Raw genomic sequence first — 11115 nt, 5'->3', positions numbered from 1 at the left:
GATTTTAGGGACCAGCAGTTAGCATAATGGCTATATCGCTGGACTCCCACGTAGTAGACCACGGTTTGAGTCCCGGACCCGGTGGCTTAAACTCACGCCGGACATGTGTGTGTGCATGCCCAAGATCCCCAGAGGAGAATGGAGGAGAAGGGATTGTGGCATGGCGATCCCCTCTGGGGGGTGATTTCTCGCTTTCTATCTCTCTGTCTCTGTCTGTCTGTCTGGCAAGCGCACATGCCCTATTGCAAAAACCTCTCCAAAAAAAGAAAGAAAAAAGTGATTGGTGGATTTTAGACTAAAAATTGGGGAATTTGCCACCAAAATGAAAAATACGTAAAGTGTAGCAATTACAGAGCGGTAAAAATGTGGGTTAGTACTTATTTATTCCATTAATTGATTATTTGACTATTCATAAAGAAAGTTGCTTTATTTCTTTAAGCATCTTCAAAAGATGATCTCTTCTTATCACATTATAGCCAAAAAAGCAGAGATCTACTTGTCCCACCTTTGGTTCCTGGTTGGCCAGGTATAAATGAGCTTTACAAAAGTGCAAATTAAAAACTGTCGCTTCTCTTTACCTCCACCAAAACGTGATCTTCCCCTAGCTATTCATTTAAAGTTGCCTTTCCTGCAGCTGCAATATTTTAAATAACACACAGAGTTTGTGTTGATTTTTGAATGTTTGTTTATATCTAGAAGTAATGGAAAATGTAAATCCCATGTAACCCTTTTCCCTCCACCTGTATCATATTATTTCATTTTCCCCCTTTAATTCTAACTGAACACCAGCAGTATTTTAGTAACTCTTTAACATATTTGGAAGACAATTTATCAAGCTGAACTGTCTGTAGACGTAATTATTGTGAATGTCTCCTTTATTTTATCATGGTGCTTCACATGGCTCTGATGTTCAGTTTGTATTTTTGGAATTGCTTTACGTAGAATTAAAAACAGACCAACATTAAATGTGTGTATTTTCAAAAGAAAAATAAATAAATAAATAATAAATAAAATAAAAGTTAATAAAACCCAGGCATAGGGGCCCTCGCAGTTTTATAAGTTTTACCTCTAGCGATTTTACCAGGTCCTCACAGTGAACATAGGGAGAAAATACTCCTAAGGCACCTGGTAGGGAAGTGGAAAGTAAACATTTTGAAATATATCAGAGCATCCTGTCCTTAACAAGGCCTGTCCCCAAGAGAAACTATTTATCAGAGCCTAACCAATCTGGAAAAGGGCATATATAACTCCAGTATGTTCTGCCTTCCAGGGAATAGATGGGAAGTATCTCATGGTAGCCCCCTACAGCCATTCTTCACCTGGGGAGGTGAAGGAAAATGAAAAAGAAAACCTGAGAGGTACCTGTGAGGTCAAGCTCAGAAGCACAGACTCACTAAAGCCCGGAGACCCTCTCATAGGACTGTAGGTGATTCCCCCAACACACACACACATCTTACAGTCACATCACGAAAAGCCTATTTCCCAGAGGTTCTTTTACCTACTAAATCATGCCTGGTGTCTGCCTTTTAACAAGGAATTAAAAGACATACTAAGAGACAAAAAATACAGTTTGAAGAGAAAAACCCAATATTAGAACCAGACCAAGATAGAGCAGAAATGTTGGAATTAAAGATTTCAAATTTAGAACTATGATCGAGCCATCTCTGTGGCCTACTGGTTAAGAGACAGATCCCAGGGCCAGCAGGTGGTGTGCTGGTTAAGGCGGTGGACTCTCACAGGGCTAACTGTGGTTCGAACCCTGAACTCGGCAGCTAGAGAATCACACCAGGCACATGTGTGTGCATGCCCAAAATCCCAAGAGAAGAAGGGATGCTGTAGTGGCCATTCCCTCTGGGGAAAGATTTCTCACTTTTCCTCTCTCCATCTTTCTGGCAAGTGCATGTGTCTTATGGCAAGAAACAAACAAAAACAAAAAGAGAGCTGGATCCCACACAGCTGACCTAAGTTCGAATTCTGGCATGCACAATGAGAAACATGCCCAGTGTGGGTGCATGTCCAAAATCCTGACAGAATAGAGAAAGGGAAGGGAGAGGATAGTGGCATGACAATGCCCCATTGGAATGTGCTTTCTCTCTCTCAGTCTCTCAGTCTCTCTATCTCTTTCTGGGGAAGCACAAGTGCTCTCTGGCAATTAAAAAAGAGAAAAAATCAAAACTAAGAAAACAACGATGATTAATATGCTGAAGGTGCTAATGGAAATAGAGACAGCAAACAAGGATAGTGGATAATGTGAGAAGTGAGATGAAAATTCTAAAAAATAAAATGAAAGAGAAGTGCTAGAGGTAAAAGTTAAACAAAAAAATCAAAAAACAAAACACAACACTGGGCTGGGCCTATAGCCTTCTGCTTAAGGGAGCTAGATCTCACATGGCCAACCATGGTTTGAATCCTGGTATGGGCAACTTGAAAAATAAGCTTGTGTGTCCAAAATCTCAACAAGATGGAGTGGATAAAGGATTGTGCCATGGCCATATGCAAGTGACAGAGTGATGCCTTCTTCCCCTCTCACCCTCTGTCTCTGGTAAGCACACACACCCTCTGACAGTTTACAAAAGAAAAAAGAAAAAAAGAACAGAAATGAAGAATGCCTTTGTTGGTTTCATTAGTGGAATGGAAACAGCCGAAGGAGGAAACACCTCTGAACTTGTGGCTATGTCAATAGAAACTTTTAAAAAACAAAAATGAGGAGAAGAAAATAGAACAGAATATTCTCAAGCTACAGGACAACTACAAAAGGTAAAACAAATATGTAATGACAATACCAGAAAAAAAAAAGAGAGAATAGAACAAAAGCAATAGCTGAAGCAATACTAAGAATGTCCCAAAATTAATGTCAGACACAGATCCAAGAAGCTCAGAGAACACCAAGATGGATAAATGAGAACAACAGCAACAACAACAAAAAAACAGAAAAAAGAAAAAAACAAAACAAAACAATGTGTCCTAGGCATATCATATTCCAACTGCAGAAAATCAAAAATAAAGAAAAAATACTGGCCAGTCATGGTGGTGCAGTGGTATTCAACTCTCGGCAATGCTGAAGCCCCTTGGGAAGGTGCCAGGTTTGCACCCTGAGGTCTCCCTGCATGTGCCAGGTGCACACACCTGCCTGTGATACTGGATGGCCGAGTTTGGTGACGCGTGCAGTGTGAAGACTGTAAAGGGTCTCTCTCTCTCTCTCTCACTCTCTCTAGTGGATGAAGTAAATAAACATTAAAAAAAAAAGCTAAAAATCTTGAAAGAAGCAGGGGATAACAAATCTATGGAAAATCAAAAACAAGCATTGTATTTGACTTCTTAGAAACTATGTAGGCAACAAAAGAGTGGAGTGAACTATTTAAGGGCTGAAAGAGAGAAAATAACCAACCTAGAATTCAGTATTCTTTGAAATTACCGTCAATTTGAAAGAGAAATAAATTATCTTGAATAATCAAAAATTAAGTATATTTGTTGACAGTAGACCTGCATTGCAAATAATATTTTTTAAAAGTTATTGGGACCAGCAGTTGGCATAAGGGCTATGTCGTTGGACTCCCATGTAGTCCTGGATCCGGTGACATAAACTCACACGGGTGCATGTATGTACGTGCCCAAGATCCGGAGAGGAGAATGGCAGAGAAGGGATTGCAGTGTGCCCATCCCCCCTCCGGGAGGTGATTTCTCACTTTCTGTCTCTCTGTCTGTTTCTGTCTTTCTGGTGAGCACACACGCCATATAGCAAAAACCTGTCTCAACAAAAAGTTATTTTTCATCTTCTAATTTAAGGTTAATTTTTTTTAATTTTTCTTTATTATTATTATTTTGCTAGAGGATACATGCTCTCACCAGAGGGAGACAGAGACAAGCAGGAAAGTAAGAAAGCACTCCATATGGGGGGAGACCACACTGTAATCCCTTCTTGCTTCTCCTTTCAGAATTTTGGGCACACACACAAGCCAGCAGTGCTCTTCAGGCCACTGGCACTGGGAATTGAACCACTCAGTCGACCAATTGGGGTCCATCCACCTCAACCATCATGCCACTGGTTGGCTCAATTTTTCTTATTCTTAATTGCTCTAGCAGATGACAGTTTGTTCAAAAAATAATTGTAACAATATATTTGATTATTATAGCTTACATGTACTTGACTTAAGTCAACAATGATATAAGCCATGTAAGGGAGTAATTAGGAATTTTTGTTATTGCAAGGCACTTGAAATAATCACGAAGCAGTATAATGTTATTTGGGGAAAAAAACTTGAAGTAGGTGTAAATATATATTGCACCTAGGACTACCACAAAATTTTTAAAACAAGTTTAATTCATATTTCACAAAAGGACAGAAAATATAATTACATAAAATGTTCAGAACCACTAAAGGAAGAAAAAAAAAAATCACCGAAAACAAAAATAGGAACAAATGACAGGAACGATAAAGTGAAAACATTAATAAACACAGTACACGTTAATTCAGCTACTGGGTTGTTGGAAAAGTCATGATGCATTTTTGCAAAGAAAAACAGAAAAAATACATCATGACATTTCTAACAATGCAGTATATCAGTAATCACTTTAAATGTCCAAGTTCTTTTATATTCAAAAGACAGAGATTGAGTGAATCAAAAAACAAAACCTAATTCTATGTTATTTACAAGAAACCCCTTTAAAATGCAAGTACATATACTGTACTCATGAAAAGTAAAGAGGTGGAGGCCACCTGGTAGAATGGTGGGTAAGGCACCTGGACCCCGTACGGCCCACCAAGCAGTTTGAGTCCTGCACCTGATGGCTTGAAAAACACACTGGGTATGTGTGCACGCATGCCCAAAATCATGAGAAGAGAATGGAGACAGGACGGAGGCATGACCATTCCCACTGGGATGATTTCTCATTTTCTGTCTTTCTGTGTCTCTCTCTGCCCAATAGCAAAATAAATAAATAAGTAAATAAAGTAAATAGGTGGAGAAATGTAGCCCATTCCGGCACTAATCAAAAGAAAACTGAGGTAATTATATTAATTTTTTTACATGAATAAGATTTCCCCAAAAGGAAAATTTTATTGATCACTTTATTCTCTCACAAAAAGATCAATTATGGGACCAGCAGTTAGAGTAATGACTATGTCACTGAACTCCCACATAGTCGACCGCGGTTTGTGTCCCGGAACCGGTGGCTTAAAACTCACATCGGGATTTCCACTCATGCGTGAGGCGAGCGGAACCGGAGACTAGACCAGAGGCCCAACTCGGGATCTGACAAGATGGCCGGGCTGTCCCGCAGGATCCTCAAGGAAACCCAGCGTTTGCTGGCAGAACCGGTTCCTGGCATCAAAGCAGAACCAGGTGAGAGCAATGCGCGTTATTTTCATATGGTCATTGCTGGCCCCCAGTATTCCCCTTTTGAGGGAGGGACTTTTAAACTTAAACTATTCCTTCCAGAAGAATACCCAATGGCAGCCCCTAAAGTACATTTCATGACCAAAATTTATCAGCCGGAGACGAGACCAGAGGCCGAACTCGGACTCGGGATCTGACAAGATGGTTGGGCTACCCTGCAGGATCATCTCTGCACAGTTCTGCTATCAATCTAGGCTTGGTGAAGTGCTCCCAATCCAGATGATCCATGAGCAAATGATGCAGCGGAGCAGTGGAAGACCAACGAAGCCCAAGCCATAGAAACACTAGAGCATGGACCAGGCTATACGCCATGAATTATATTTAAATCGATCTGATCATCTAGTGTGCATCACTGCTCCTGTTCTGCCAAGACTTCTTCCTTTTTTGTTTGCATTTAAGGGATACAGTCTTAGAAACATCACAGAATAAAAGCCCAGGCATCTTCGGTCCTTTGGTGATTAAATGCACATTAGCAAATCTATGTCTTATCCTGACTCACTGTTGTAAAGCATGACCAGAGGCTCGAAGTATCATCTGGATTGTTGAGAAAAGTTTAAAAGCAGTGGCCCGTGGCTGCTTTTATTCACTCCCCCCTCGTGGTTTAAGTATAAAGCACTGTGAATGAAGGTAGTTGTCAGGGTTAGCTGCAGGGGTGTGGGTGTTTCCTTTATTTTATTTTATTTTTTTTGTGTGGATATGTTTTTATTTCTTCTGATTATTTACCTGAGAGTGGAATTTCTGTGTCCAGTAGACAACTCTCCATTTCCCCCTTTCTTTGGTCCTTGGCAACCATCGTTCTACTTTCTACCTTCATGAGTTTGACCACTCTTGATGCCTTGTGTAAGAGAAATTATATGGTATTTTTTGTGCGTATGACTGGTTTATTTCACTTAGCATTTTGTCCTCAAGGTTCATCTATGTTGTGAGAAGTGTCAGAATTTAGTTTTTTTGCTAGACGGCATTGTGCACAAAAGAGGGAGAGAAAGCACCCCCATATGGAGAATGCCACAATACAATCACTTCGCCGTTTCTCCCTTTCGGGCACATACACATATGCACTCGGTGTTTCTCAGTCTCTGAAGCCAGGACTTGAACTGCAAGGTTGGGATGTGGGGTCTAGCTGCCTTAACCACTAGGCCATGGAGCTGAGCCTCTTCCCGCGCCCCCCCCCCCCCTATAAAAAAAACCTAAAAAAAAAAAAAAAAGACAATTGTAATCAAATGAGGTGAACATTTACCTCAAGATTTTGCCATCTTCATAACAAAAAGGATGAGGGTAGAACTGGATCACTTGACCCTTTCTCTCCTTATCCCCTCCAGCTCACAATGCTCAAATCCCTTAATAACCAGGCTTCTCTCAGATCTGCAGTTGGGCTCAACACAGTCAAGCCTCAGCACAATCTTTGTAGTTTTTGTCTACTTCCAGAAAACAGGCTTAGTCTGTCCACCATAGCCACTCTGCTTCCTGTCCTAACACTGCTTTTTCTGAGCACACAGAGACCCCTGCCCTTTCTGCACTGTGTCACTCTATGAGGCTGGTGCTTGCCACACTTCTTACAGAAAGTCCGGTTGGTTTTAGGGATGTTCACCACGTTTGCGGGTGTGCTATCTGCACAGAAAGAGAGAGGCAGGCCGGAACAGAAAGTATTGGTAATTATATTAATTTTAAACAGAGAAGACTTCAAGAGAAGGACAACCATCAAGGATAAAAGGGTCCATTGCTTAATGATAAATGGGTTAATTCTCTTAAAAAACAACAATTCTGAACATTTATGCATGTAAAAACAGTGTCAAAATATATGAGGCAAAAACTGATAGATCATCAAGGAAAAATAGATGAATTCTTTATTAAATTTGCGGACTTCAACACCCCCATCTCACAAAATAGACAGAGCCAGGAAGCAGAAAGTCCTCAGGGCAGAGCTATGCTCAAGGGCGCCATCAATGAAGCAGCTATAACTGACACCTGTACGTTACTTTACACTCCAACAGAACACACATCTCCTCAAGCTCACATGAAACATTCACCAAGATACACAGCATTCTGGGTTATAAGACAAATAGAAAAGAATAGAAATCAGGCAATTTCTACTCTCAGGCCACAATGGAACTAAACTATAAATCAGTAACAGGAAGATAGCTGTGAAATCTCAAGATACAGAGAGATTAAATTATACACTTTTAATTTAAGTGTTTTGGAGAGGTTTTTGCTATAAGGCTCATGTGCTCACCAGAAAGACAGAAAGAGATGGAGAGACAGAAAGCGAGAAATCATCCCCCAGAGGGGATGGCCATACTGCAATCCCTTCTCCTCCATTCTCCTCTCAGGATCTTGGGCACACACGCACAAGGGCCTGGCATGAGTTTAAGCCACTGGGTCCAAGACTCGAACTACGGTCGACTACATGGGAGTGCCGCGACACAGTCATTACGCCAACTGCTGGTCCCTTAACTTTTAAATAACATATGGATTGAAGAAGAAATCTCAAATGAAATTTAGAAATACTTTTAACTAAATGAAAACACAAGTATCAGAAGAGATTTGCAGTAAAAATAGTACCTAGAGGGAATTTCATAGCATTGAATGCATATATTAAAAAAATTAAAACATTGGAAATATAAACTTCCATATTAAGGAAAATAAGAGCAAATTAAATCCAAAATATGCAGAAATAGAGAAGTGAAAATCATAGCAAAAATGAAGGAAAACAGGAAATCAAGATGCAGCCAGGGTAGCCAACACTGGTTGATGCTGCCTCTCTACGGACTGCGGTCAAATGGGAAGTCAGGGTTCAATTCTTGCCCAGCTGCACTGGTTGATGCTGCCTCTCTGCAGACTGCGGTCAAATGAGAAGTCAAGGTTCAATTCTTGCCCAGCTGAAAATCCAGGCTTGATGGTGCACACCTGTAGTCCCAGCTACTTGAGAGGCTGAGGCAGGAGGCACACAGCATAGTGAGAATGGGTCTGGAAAAACAATAAATATGTAATCTCACTAATAAAGTAGTATACATTAATGCAATAGTGATTAAGTCTTTGATACACTAGAGAAAATATCAAAACACTGCCAACAACGATGAGATGGAGTGGAGAAGTAGAGAGTTCTATGTACAATTGCCAGCATATGGTTGGTTCAAATCTTCTGGAGTGCTACCTGGAAATATCAAAGGTTTGTGATTGTTAGGTTCACAGTTCTACAAGGTCTTCTTCAGAAATTCTCTCATGAGTAAGTTCTAGTGTCTCACAGAACAATAGGGTAAATAGTTAATAATGTATTGCATTTACTTACTTCAGAATAGCTAGGAGAGATTTTTTTTTTATTCCAAAGTGTGTGTATGCACACATGAGAGAGAAAAAGAGAAAAGGTACCAACAATGGTGCCTAGTCATCCTGCAATCCTTTTTCCTCCATTTCATCATCTCCTCTGGATCTCGGGAAGTTGCACACATACCTGGCATGTCTCTCAAGCCATCAACACTGGGATTCAAACCCTGAAAGCCATGTGGGACCCACCTTCTTCTGGACAATGCTTATCCAACTGTGCTACAGAGAAAATTTTGACTGTTCCCAGCTGAGAGTAATGCTAAATGTTTGGTATGATGTGTATGCTAATTATCATGGTTTGGTAATTACACACTGGATTCATGTATTTAAAAATCCAATCGTGGGACCAGCAGTTAGCGTAATGGCTATGTCACTGAACTCCCATGTAGTTGACCACAGTTCGAGTCCTGGACCCGGTAGCTTAAACTCACTCTGGGCATGTGTGCGTGCGTGCCTAATATCCCAAGAGGAGAATAGTGGAAAAGTGATTGTAGCATGGCCATTCCCCCTGGGGGGTGATTTCTTGCTTTCTGTCTCTCCATTTCTCTCTGTCTTTCTGGCAAGCGCACGCACCCCAAAGCAAGAAAAAAAAAAAAAACCACCTCTCTACAAAAGAAAAGAAAAAAAAAAGAAAATCCAACTGTGTCCCATCCATATGTATAATTACCATATGATAATTAAAAATAATTTAAAGAAAGAAAAAATTAATAGCCCAAAACCTCAGAAAAATGCTGTCATGAATCTGCAAGGACATGTCACATACACACAGGAAGAGACAGATGGCCTACATGGCTCTGTCTTTGAAAGAAACTGAATTTGTAGTTAACACCTTCCCTCACCAGATCACCGAGTGGACCAACAAAATGAGGGATAGCCATACCATGCAATACTACTCAGAATTTTTGTTATAATGTACAAGCACCATAAAAAAATGATAACATGCAAACTGAAATAAATGACAAATATAGTTCATTATTCTCATACTCAGAGATACTGTGTTACATTATCTTCTAGTCTGATTTATATCCTCCTGCCATTGCCCAGTGCTAGACAGCTGGATTTCTACTCCGACTCTGTCAGAACAAACCTCAGTGTCCTGGGGCCTTGCACTCTACAGTAGCCATTTCCCAGGCCACCTCTCTCACAGCCCCTGAGGGGAATTTCTCACTTTCTCCTCCTCCTCAGACCCTCCAACCTCCTCCTTCCCTGCTCTTGGGTGATGAGCTGATTCCTTTCTCCCTGAGGAGAGAAGGACTCAGGTGAGAACTATGTCATCAACCCACCTCCCCCCACAGCTCTGTCTCCTCAGCCTCCCCCAGTGATGGTGGGAGGTCTTGCCCCTGTCTAAGGCCACCCCTGCACTGGGACAAGATCAGGCCTTTCCTCCCCCACGTCAATTTCCACTCTCTGCTGACTCGTCCACTAATGCACACAAACATGCCACAGTCCCTGTCATTAAGGCACACTGAACTAAACTCAGTAAGTCAAAACAAGGTCGTCCCATAAAAAGTCACCATCTGATCACTGCCCCTTCTCTGTGATATTCCCTATACAACTCCAAAACCCAGATGCCCATTCTCTCATGTTCTCTCTCTCTCTCTCTCTCTCTCTCTCTCTCTCTCTCTTGTTTACAACAAATAGGTATATGGGCAGTGTTTTATAAGTCAAATACTTCACATGTCGTGTGTCCATGGAGCTGCCTTAGTCTGGTCTAGTGGAACACACAGGTGTGGTAAATTGTAGGAACAGAATACATTTTCTCAAGTATGGAGCCTGGGAAGTCCAGGGTGAAGTCAGCCGCATCTGGCAAGAACCTGCCCTGTCCTCATGTCGGGGAAGGAAAAGGGCAAGAGGAGGGCAGGAGAGGTGAGCAGGGTGCCTCTCTGATGATGGTGTCCCTGTAATCACAGGCAGCACCCTTATGACCTTATGACTCAAACACTGCCCCACAGGCCTACCTGCAATGCCACCACACTGGGGATTTAATTTCCAACTTGAACTCTGAGGAAATATGCAAACTATAATAGAAGCCTGGGGGAGAGTTAAGGAGAGACCCTGTGATGATAAAACGGAGGACCTTGTTTTGACTTACTGACTTTAGTTCAGTGTGCCTTAATGACAGGGACTGTGGCATGTTTGTGTGCAGGAGTGGATGAGTTAGCAGAGAGGGGAAATTGATGTGGGGGAGGAAAGGCCTGATCTTGTCCCAGTACAGGGGTGGCCTTAGATAGGGGCAAGACCCCCCACCATCACTGGGGGGAGGCTGAGGAGACAGAGCTGTGGGGGGAGTTGGGGACGGCGCTGTGGGGGGAGGTGGGATGATGACACAGTTCTCGCCTGAGTCCGTCTCTTCTCAGGGAGAAAGGAATCAGCTTATTGCCCAAGAGTGGGGAAGGAG

General features: G+C 41.7%; 1 pseudogene; it reads left to right on the top strand.

Moving 5' to 3' along the window:
• Positions 1 to 5193: 5193 nt before the first annotated feature.
• On the top strand, positions 5194 to 5721 carry LOC102499333 (ubiquitin-conjugating enzyme E2 N-like; annotated as a pseudogene).
• The last annotated feature ends 5394 nt before the right edge of the window (positions 5722 to 11115 follow it).

Source organism: Tupaia chinensis, unplaced genomic scaffold (genome assembly GCF_000334495.1).
Source record: "Tupaia chinensis unplaced genomic scaffold, TupChi_1.0 Scaffold144389_1, whole genome shotgun sequence".
NCBI classification, from domain to species: Eukaryota; Metazoa; Chordata; class Mammalia; order Scandentia; family Tupaiidae; genus Tupaia; species Tupaia belangeri.
The sequence above is the reverse complement of the archived record's forward strand: the minus strand, read 5'-3'. Positions and strand labels throughout refer to the sequence as shown.